The 11,253-nt window shown below is 26.0% G+C and overlaps 1 pseudogene; it reads right to left on the reverse strand.

The window, feature by feature from the left end:
- Window positions 1-6,667: 6,667 nt before the first annotated feature.
- Window positions 6,668-7,782, reverse strand: LOC111035963 (annotated as a pseudogene).
- Window positions 7,783-11,253: the final 3,471 nt, after the last annotated feature.

An 11,253-nucleotide genomic window follows, 5' to 3' on the forward strand; every position in this document is an offset into this window, starting at 1 on the left:
ATAATAAGTGAAATGATTAATGCTTAAAGTTAAATAAACAATAATATTAGTATCTATATTTTCAATTTTAAAAAATAAAACTGTACAATACTATCATAATAATTGTATCTTACCTGTAAGTACTTCATATGTTTAATCACCACGTAAATTACAGCAAATCAATTTTTTTTACACAAACATATTACAGTTATAACCCTGACAAACTGAATAAATTCAAGTTAAGTGTACAGTTTACTAGACACCACAGTACTAAACAAATACAAGTAAGTATACAAAGTGTGGTTAAAGTTGTAAATCTAACCTAATTTTTGAGAAACACTTTAGGAGAACTGAACAAAACAAATTTATGATAACAAATTAAATAGTGAATTGATAAAAATGTTAGGATTTATTTTATTTATCAAGGAGCTTTTAAATATAGGAATGCATCACTCATGAGCTAATATAAATATTAGATAACATGTTGATTATCAGTTATCAGTAATTTAAGCAGCAAACTACATTTTGAATAGATGCACTATTTTGGTATTGTATTCAAAACTTACCAACTCTTAACCAAACAGGTTTTAAGATATCTTTATGATGCTATTTTATTTATGGGGACTGATAAAACACATTTGATCTAACACGCGTATGATATAGGAATTTAGACATATTATGCTATTTCCAAAATATTGACTGAAGCAAGACTAAAACAACATAACAAGTTTGAATTTCTGAAAATTCACTAATGAATCTGACTGAAATCTGGTCTATATTAGTTAGTATGTAACTTTTTACATTTTTTTTTTTCAAATGAATTTTCATTGTGATATTTGTGATGAAACATTTTCAACGAGATACTCACTAGAGAGACATAAAAAAGATGTCAACAAAATAGAAAATATTATTCTTGAAAAAACATATTTTTCAAAATGTAATAACTGCATTAAACCATTCTATACCTCCCTTAATTTTTGTATTAAAAGGTTCAGCATGCCTAAATTATAAATAAATACTGGTAAAACAATTCATTTTATTTAAAGTGACAAATTCTTGTGCATACATTCAAATAAACATTTGAGAACAACTAGACTACCTACATTATTTAACACTAAAATGTATTAAGTAATGTTACATTGTAACGTATAATTTACTATTGCCTAAAACTCTAATTACTGAAGGAGTGAGTGACATCAGGTAGCTCAGTAGTTTATCCCCTAATTTGATTAATAATACTGTTATTACTATACTCATATGTAGTAAAAATAACTTCAAACTATAGGAGCTAAATCAACTACATAACTGTTAAAATAATTCAGATAATTGCCAAAACATGAAGTGTAACCGTCTAAAAACATTAAATATTGTTATAACATCAATTCTCAAAACTACAATTCTAATATTTATATATATATTTTTTAATATTCTAATATTTCAATACAAGTGTCCCATTTCTATATTATAATTTAAAATCTATAAAATATTTTAATGTATTGTATATATTTGTTAAAAATGTAAGCACTTTATATAATAATAATAATAAATTAGCATAAAATAATTATTAAATAATCTACAATTTTGATTTCTTATAAATTATTATACTGGATGATACCATATGAGGACAATGTTGTTATTGATGACAACAAAATGATAATGATGGTGGTGGTATAATAGACTGTGTATAAACAGATCCGTCATGGGTACACTACTCTTCATCAATCCACCTTGAGTATTATAATTAGTATATGATTACTGAATACTGCAAATTACCTTAAATTTTAAACAAAAATCATTGTATTAATAATAATAAAATATATACTATATTGTATATACTGATATAAAATTGTATTACCTACTTATAATATTTTTAATTACTTCTGATTATTATTGATTTATTATTTAAGTAAGCACCTATAGTATAATAATAAAAAAAATACCGATAATACAAATATATAAGATACATTTCATAAGCAATTTTATAAACTTAAATACTAACAGAGTCCAAAAAGGTTGAAGACCACTAATATACATAATGTACATTAAACATTTTTAACCTAGCAAAAAGCCTTTCAATATCTATTCTTACACTATCAACATTAATATTATTGAGTGATTAGAACTTCTTCCTCGAAAATTCACCATTATGGAGCATGAGAGGAATTACAAGAATATTATTTTGACCTTAAATACCTGTTTTTTATTCATTATTTGCAAGAACCTATTTATTAGGTTCAAATTTATTCAAAAAACCCTCGAAAAAACCAGAATTGATAGTGATATATAATATCCCTCTGTTCCACAGTTTTAGGCTGTTCTACCAGAATTGCTTTGTAGCCAATAATACATTTACAATTTGGAAAATTTTTTTAAAAGACTTCTGGTAGTATTTTCATTTTTTTACTTTTACTTGGCTAAAATATGTACATATTTCTGACATAAAATTAATAAGCATCCTGAAAAAAATGTGCCTAAGGACGAATATATGTTAGCCCAACTTTTAGTTTCATTAACGTATACTAAAATCATTTTTCTGACTTATAATAAAATAATCTATTACTTTGATGCACAAGTGTAAAAAAAAATTCAATATTTGGAAAGTTGTGCTTGTTAAGTCTTTTAATGAATTTTTTGAGTTGGATCGTTTTTCGCACTGTATCTTTTAATAATTCGTTACGATTAACATACACAGGGGTTTGTAACTAAATGATTTTACTATGAATTCATTTAAATTTAACCTTGGGTTACGGATCCTATCGTAAAATCGTAAAATATACCATTCAATTAATACATAACTCGTTAGTATTATTAAAAACATAAAATGTTGAATATTAATAATATATCTATTTATGATTAACATTCAATTCTTAATTTGAATTCTTGATCAATTCAAAATAAGTAAAATCTTAATTTTGACTGTTTATGGACATTTTCAATCTGTTTACTTTTTTTTCTATATATGTCAATAAAATTGTATTCATTGGGTCAGAAAGCTTGAAAATGTATTATATAAGGTTCATAGATATATTGTTACAATAGCGGTTGAAAAATATTAAAAATACATACATACGATGTTTGACAAAAATGTACAAATTATTTTGTAGTTTAAATTTATAAAATGTCTATAGTTGTTAAAGCTAAGGATTGAAAACATAAAATAAGGTAAATAGTTAATTCCGTAACCGCAATAAATCTAAATCATGTTTAAAAACTATTTTTTTTTATATACCTACTTAGATAGTTATTTTAAGTTAAAATTGTACGAAATTATTTACAGATTATAAATAACCAATAATAACTATTTTAGTTTTTTTGTTGCAATTTAAAAATATTATTCATGGATACTTCAACATTTTGAAGTATACCTATATTATTATAATTTATACACACAATAAAATTTTAAAATGCAATTTTTTCGACAAAAATGAATTTAACATTCTTTACTATTACTGATGACTAATAGTAATATGAATTACTTTAATCACACTAATATCATAAAATATATACCAATACTTAGTAACATTATAGACTGAAGTGATGTCTCAACTCTGAATCGTTATTCGTATACAAACATAAGTCATTGAGTTCAAATTAAATACATCTATGACGTTCACCAGTGACTCTCTAGACACCTAACCCACTTACTTCTTTTTTACCAATTGTATTTGTATTTTGTATAACTTTTGAAAAATAACCTTTTGTGATCACTATAATTGCCCAATGACCATTGATGTCGCTTAAGGACTTTATATAATAATAATAATAATAATAAAAACAACAAAAATACTTAAGTCCTATTTAAATATTAATTTGTGCAAACTATTGATTTTTCTAGATATGTTATGTCAATTTTCGAATTTTAAATTTGTCAGCCAAGTTTGCCAGCGTCAGCCCATCTTCTCGCATTTGGATGAAAAAATTTACGAGAAGCTTGCATGCTTAGGTAAGACTTCGGATTTTTTGTTAGGTAAACATTGCACAACGTGTTTAATTGTTTCATGGCATTGTGTATTAATTATTATATTGTACTTTTTTTTAATGACATTTTTTTTACATTTTTTAGGGCATCAAACTTTTACCAAAAGTTACGTTCAGTCACCCTATGGATCTATAATTAGGTGCAGAATTAAAAATACATGTATAATAGAGCCACAGAACAATCTTTTAGTTCTAAGACTTTTCATAAATGTATTACATAATTTATGTAGTCATAATTATTGAGTATAAATTGTACAATATAATTATATATACATTCAAAAATAGTATTATTGTCCCCGGTTTTCAGTTCAAATAAGAAAAAAATGTACAATATTCTATTATATTATTGTTTTATAATTCAACAAAATATTACATTGTTTAAACTATTTTGCACTGGGCCCCACAATATGTAGCTTCTTCCATGTATAACGTGTATACCTATATATATACCTAGTAAGAGTAATGGAACTGTGCAATGGAATATTTCGGCGATGTTTTTACAATGTTAATTTGGAACTTGTAATGTTACATTTGTGTAATTACAATATGTATGGAACTGCTTATGTCCCGAGAAAGCAACTTTAATTGTAATATGAATACAATACTTTATCCTAACATCCTATGCACATTACAAGTGTCATTCCATACACATTACCGGTAACATTCCAAGCATGTTATAAGTATCATTCCATAAATGTTAGCAGTATGTTACCAATTAACATTTTAAGACACTTCAATTTTACTTTAAAAATGATTCAGAATAATAGTATAAATAAAATATTATTACAGTGAAACCTCCGAATAGCTGACACTCTGGTTAAAATTTGTCACCACTCACCATTCATTAAAAGTCAACCATTGATAGGCGTTTGTTAGGGAAATTTTCAATGTTTAATAATATACCTACTTAAATTTCATATCTAATTCTTCACAGGTATTCATTTTTTTTTTATACTAAGTGCTATAAAATATGAAAGAAACAACAATTGTATTTATAGTTTAAAAACAAATTAATAATGACTGAGTGTTTTATTTTACTTGAGAAAAAAAAATTATAGTACAAAGTACAGTAGAATATAAATTTATACAATTATATAATTATTAATCAACATCAATATGACACATAATTAGTATTTTAAAAGATAATTAACTTAAAATAATGTCTTATTGATAGATAGATATTTATGACATAAGACCTAATGTACAATACAATATCAAATATTCAAATTAAAACAAACTTAATAAAATAAAACATTTACATTTAAAATCATATAAATTAATAAGACACAAAATAAATTTACCAATCAAATAGATTAGATACATATAACATACAAACAAAATAAATTTTCATTGAGACAAAATAACATTTAATAACATTATAAGACATCATACAACATATAAATATAATATTATAATACCAAGTATATTTTACTTTTTATTACTCTCAATATATTTTATTAATATAATTTAATAAAGCTTTTGTGGTATATCTAAATCATGATATAATGTAATAACTACAGTTTTGGACACTGATATTTGAATATAAAAACACTTACATTTAAATTCAGATACTTGAATAAGATAAGGTGTACTTATAAGTTTAAGATCAATACTGTATGAGCCAATATCTTTGGAAGGAAAGTTAGGTAAATCAAAAAAAGATGAACAACTATTACATTTATTTACAAGAAATTTGATTTCATTGTTTGAAGTAAATATAATTTGTTTAACAAAAACCAAATCATAATTTTTTAACATGATAAAGTTATTATTTATAGAATTTATGTTAATCGTTGAAAAATTTTGCAAAACTACTTTTTCATAAAGTATATCACTTGATAAATGTTGAGTTACATGTAATTCTTTAGAAAATTTAGGATATATTGTTTTTAAGAGATTTTTAATTTGGTTCAGTTTTTCATAAATTCTATTGGAAACTTCTTGCAGAGGAAACCTTGAACATTTCATGAATTTTTTTATTTCTTGCAAGTAGTTTTCATATTTAAGCAACTAAAATATTCAAGTGGCCCATGTTTTAGAACGAAAAATGGTAGATGTATTAAACTATGAACACTGTAAACTTATGACCTTACAGAGTAGCATAATCTTTTACAAAAGTGTCAAGTAATATTTTGGTTGTTGAATTTAAAGAAATACATGTTTCAGGTGAAACAAGGATTCTTATTGCAGTTACCAAATGCAAAAAAAATACATAAAAGTTTTTAAAGAATTATTATCTATGAATTATATTAGTAATTATTGTATTTTATTATTTTACATTATGAATATTTAAATAATAATAATTAATACTTGATTTAATATTGTTTATCTAAAGTGGGTCAGTCAGAGCTTATCTATTTACAATCAGATCTTAGTAAAAAACAATTTATTTGTTATTATCATGACTTAAAAACTTGTCTTTAACTCTTAAATAGTTTTTAAATAATTAAAAACTAGTCAATACTTATTTATGCTCAAAAGTATTGCAGGCATTTAAATATAAAATCATATTAAAAATAAGAATTTAAATTTAAATGTACCTATTCAATAATTTGTGGTTAAATCATGTTAAGTTCGAACAATAAATTGAAATCAAAAATAAATAAATAACTATTAATAATTGATTTAGGAATTCTAAGGAATTTGTAACCCACTGTAAAAATATTTATAAATTTTTATAATTTTTTTTTCAGGTAGGTCATAACTCATAGGTAGCGATTTATGTAAGTTCCCAAAAATGATTATTACTTTTAACTTACTTCAAGCATGTTAAAATGACGAGACTCTGGCATACTCATCAACTCATTTGCTCTACTCGATGATGGTATGCAGTTGATGTCATTTAATTGGCAATACTGAGGCTCAGAATTGGAGTCTCCAATTTCTCCAGTGGAGTCTCCAGTTTCTACAATGTTTTGTTCACTCAAAACAGCAGTTTGTGAACTTTTGCCTATTTTTGAATGTGGTAAAATGTTGATATCTATTTAGTTAAGAACAAAATAGGTAAGTAAACAATAATGAAAAATTTAAATGGTTAATTACCTTCATCACTTGAAGTATCTGAATCTGCAACTATCTGACTGATTGATGACTTAGGTACCCCACATTCTTTTGTTTTTTGTTTTATGTATTATTTGCTGGTCTATCTCAGATGCTGACTGATCAGATAGCGCTACATGTGTGTACCAAACTTTTTCAAAATCATCTATAAAAATGAATATTGTGTATTAAAAATAATAAATTTAAGTTAATAATTAATATAATATTTAATAGATATTTACATGCCATACTCTTTCCCATTATTATAAAGTTTTATCCGATAAGTACTCCAATTATCTGTTGGTTCTAAACCTTCTTTAAGGACGTTACTTGTTACTTGTAACGTGGATGGTGGCCACACACATTTTACCAATACATTTCCACTACCATCAACCGTTTTCAATATCCAATTTATTGGTATGACACTGAAGTCATTGCTTTCTGGAAATGTTGCAATAACCCAACGTTTTTTGGTTTGTCTGTATGATAATGCATACAAAATTATTAATTATTAATTTATTATAAGGGATAAAGTAAATATCTACATGGCAATGGCTATATATTATATATATTATATAGGTTATTACAATTTACAACAAATTTAACTAAAAAAGAATGATCTTAGACTCACTAGTTACTACTGTTGATTCTCAAACGACAAAAACATCTTATATTTACAAATACATACCTACCCTAAATATTGACTAAATAGTAGACCAACTGGTGTATAATTATTACCTGTTTAACAGCTGAAGGAGACGAGAATTCTCGTCAATTGTACTCCATTTCTTTTTGTTCAAACAACACGTTGTATACAATTTATTTAACTTTTTTAAACGGCGAGACAAGTACTCAATGAGCGTCTTACGATGGCAAAAGATAGTTGGCGACAAAACGATGTAATAACTAATAACAGTAACAACTAATAACTATAGTCTATAATATTGTTATAAAAAATAATGGATACAGATTACAGATCAATAAAGGCGACTGACGGCAATGCAGTCTGCGACAGGATAATAATTAAATGATATTAACAATTATTATATAATGCTATATGCTTGCCGCCAAGACTGTAGCGCACAGCTACAGAGCGCGGGCTATGGGTTCGGCTTCCCCGAAGTCCGAAACGGAAAAACCAATGATAGTGTTTATTATAATAATAAGATATTATATCTATATGGGTATATTTTTGAACTTAAAAATAACTAAATAAGGTAATAATATCATAATATCGCAGGCAGCTGCTGCGGGTTAATGAATGAACAACATTATTTCAATACAACAATAATTGAACATAGCATAAATGTTAATTTGTAATCCTTGTAACATTTAGATAATACTCGTTTTACGATAATTGAAGCCACAAATTATAAAAATGGAAACCCATCAAAATCAGTTTACTACAATAAAAGTTTAAAATTAAAACCAAGGTGATGGTAGTACACTATAATACGAAATGATGAATGACGTTGCACGTGTCACGTCCACACATTCGCGTATATATGTCTATTTACTTGATTTATATTTTCTTTTAAAATTCGAAAATACTCATGAATACGTTTATGAAAATGTTGTTTCATAAAATAAGACAAATCACGATTAAAAAGGTAAAAATTCAAAAATGTTTCAAAAAGTCCAGAAATAGCACTAAAACCCAAAATTTGTAAAAATGCAATGTTTAGGTTTTGATTTCAGTTCTTTAAATCTTGAAACAAATTTTAAGCTTACTCTACTATTTCTTAAGCATTTCATGAGATATCCAAACCTGCTTATAAGTTATAATACCTAATAAAGGCGTATTTATTTCATAAACTTTACTCAGATCTCATCGGGTATATTAAAATTTTAATATTTATTTCTTGATGGATAGATAATATTAATTTTTTTAAACATGAGTAGATGATATATTGTTATACGTGAAAAATGACAAAATAAATAATGTAGTAAAAAAATGAATAGTTATAAACATGACATTCATCACATGTGATTAGGTCTTAGCATTTGGGTAGGTATAGGTCTAATCACGAGTTGTGAAGCAAATTTGATTCGCTCGCTTAAAAACGTCTTAGTACCAATGTTGAATGAATGTATGATTAAGGAAAAATTGAAAATTGTTTCAAAAATTATTATATTAAAAAATACGAATACCTACCTACATATTATGTACTTTGTATGACAAATGTATAATTATACAAACCTGATTATATTTAATGAACAGAAAAAAGCGGGTAAGTGGTCGCGCTAGCTCCGTTACGCTGGCACCCGCATATTAGAAATTTGACCAGAAATCTGCGTCAACAATTGTTATATCATTTGTACAGGTTTGTAACCACAACATTTTCATTTGTACAACCCCCCCAACACGTCAAAATTCATTTCGAAAACGCGGGTGCCAGCGTAACGTTACCCCAGCACCCGATTTTTTAAATATTTAACTTTTACTCCCCTCAAAATCTAACATGTACCATAGAAACAATAGTCATAATTATTAAAAACTAAATCAGTATTCAGTAAACGTATTGATAATAATAATAACAACATTAACAGTTGTAATTATGGTAAGTGGGTCAGTGCCGCAACTAGGTTTTGTAGTGACCTGTGCGAAAAATCTTATTTTTTTTTAAAAAAATGTGTTCAAATTATTTATTTTTTCTATTCAACTGGTAGGCTTTTATATTCCAACAAGATATTTTTATTCTACTTGGATTTATGGAAAATCTATTTATGTATTTAAAACTTAGTAGAATAAAAGTATCTTGATGGAATATAAAAACCCAGTTGAATAGAAAAAATAAATAATTTGAACACATTTTGCATAAAAAATTATTTAAAATTAAGATTTTGATTTGCGAATTCTAAAAACCAATTTGCAATTATTTACAATTAATTTGCTAAATATTGGCGTTGGTTTGGAACGGATTGGAAAAAGTGTGGTGGGGGGGGGGCTTCATGAAGTTAACCCTCCCTAAATCTATAGTTAAATTTGTGACTTTGCACTTGATTTGCAAATTCTAAAAATGAATTTTCATTTATTTGCAATTATTTTGCTAGTGAGATTTAAAACCAACCAAATACCCGGTTGTTAATGGTTTTATCCGGAAGCCGACGATATTATAATTAATTTAGTGACACTCCTGAGCACATTTTAGCAGGAAGACCCGGAAGTACGCTCTACCCACTCGGTACCCACCCACCCAAGTTACATAACGTGTTAATTATTTATTTCATGTCATGAAGCTTATATAATTTAGTTATAAATATAGTACCTAATTCATTTTATTGTCACGTTAAGTTATTTCTTACCAAAGACCATGGATTTAAAATTAATTTTATAAAAAAAATAATAACAATACTCGAAAGTAGGTACCTATCAAACGAAAAATATAATCAGTAATTAATAATAATTTGCAATAATTATTATAATAGTGTGTATCGCAGAGTATATTTTAAAAATTATAAACAAATGTTATAGGGGTAACCACGCCATTAAGAAAAGAAAAATATAATTGTAATTTACTCGGTATACCTATCTCATACACGTTTGTACATTCATTATCTTAATTAATTTATAGTTACCATCAGGGCTCGTAAGTACATGCGTTCATGCGCTAAACATTGGAAAATTATGCATTCAAATATGTACTTACATTTTTAAAATTGCATAATATACAAAAATTGTGATTTGTGAATATACTTTGTGGACCACCCTACTCGGAGATAATTTAAACATAATAATCTAGTCGGTCGTCTTAAAAAGTAAAATGAATCTACTACGGAGGAGTCAGGTGCCAAGCACATTTCCAATTGGGGCGAGTGGGGCGTGGCCCCCAAATCCCTAAAAATAGGTTTGTGTTATGAATATATTATATACCTATTGAGTTTTTCGATTATTTTCGTAGTTCTGTTATAACTACTAACTAGAATTTTATAAAATTACGAAAGTAAAATAATATTATTTGATATTTGATGTATAGTAGTGACTAGTTTATTACTGTGTTCTAGCTATTATAGTTATTAGTTATTACTTATTAATAATAATACTTATTATTATACTATATAACTATTATACTTTATAATACTACTATTATTTCTACACACTATACATACGTTTTAGTCGATGATAAACAGTTTTTAATGTGCCTCCATACTGGGTTTAATCAATATTCTTTACGTACGCATACTACGTAATGTCCAAATTTAATAATCGTCTAGTATAAATTACTTTGTATTTATTTTAATTTATGTCTCTGTTGT

Source organism: Myzus persicae, unplaced genomic scaffold (assembly GCF_001856785.1).
Source record: "Myzus persicae strain clone G006 unplaced genomic scaffold, MPER_G0061.0, whole genome shotgun sequence".
Taxonomy (NCBI): Eukaryota; Metazoa; Arthropoda; class Insecta; order Hemiptera; family Aphididae; genus Myzus; species Myzus persicae.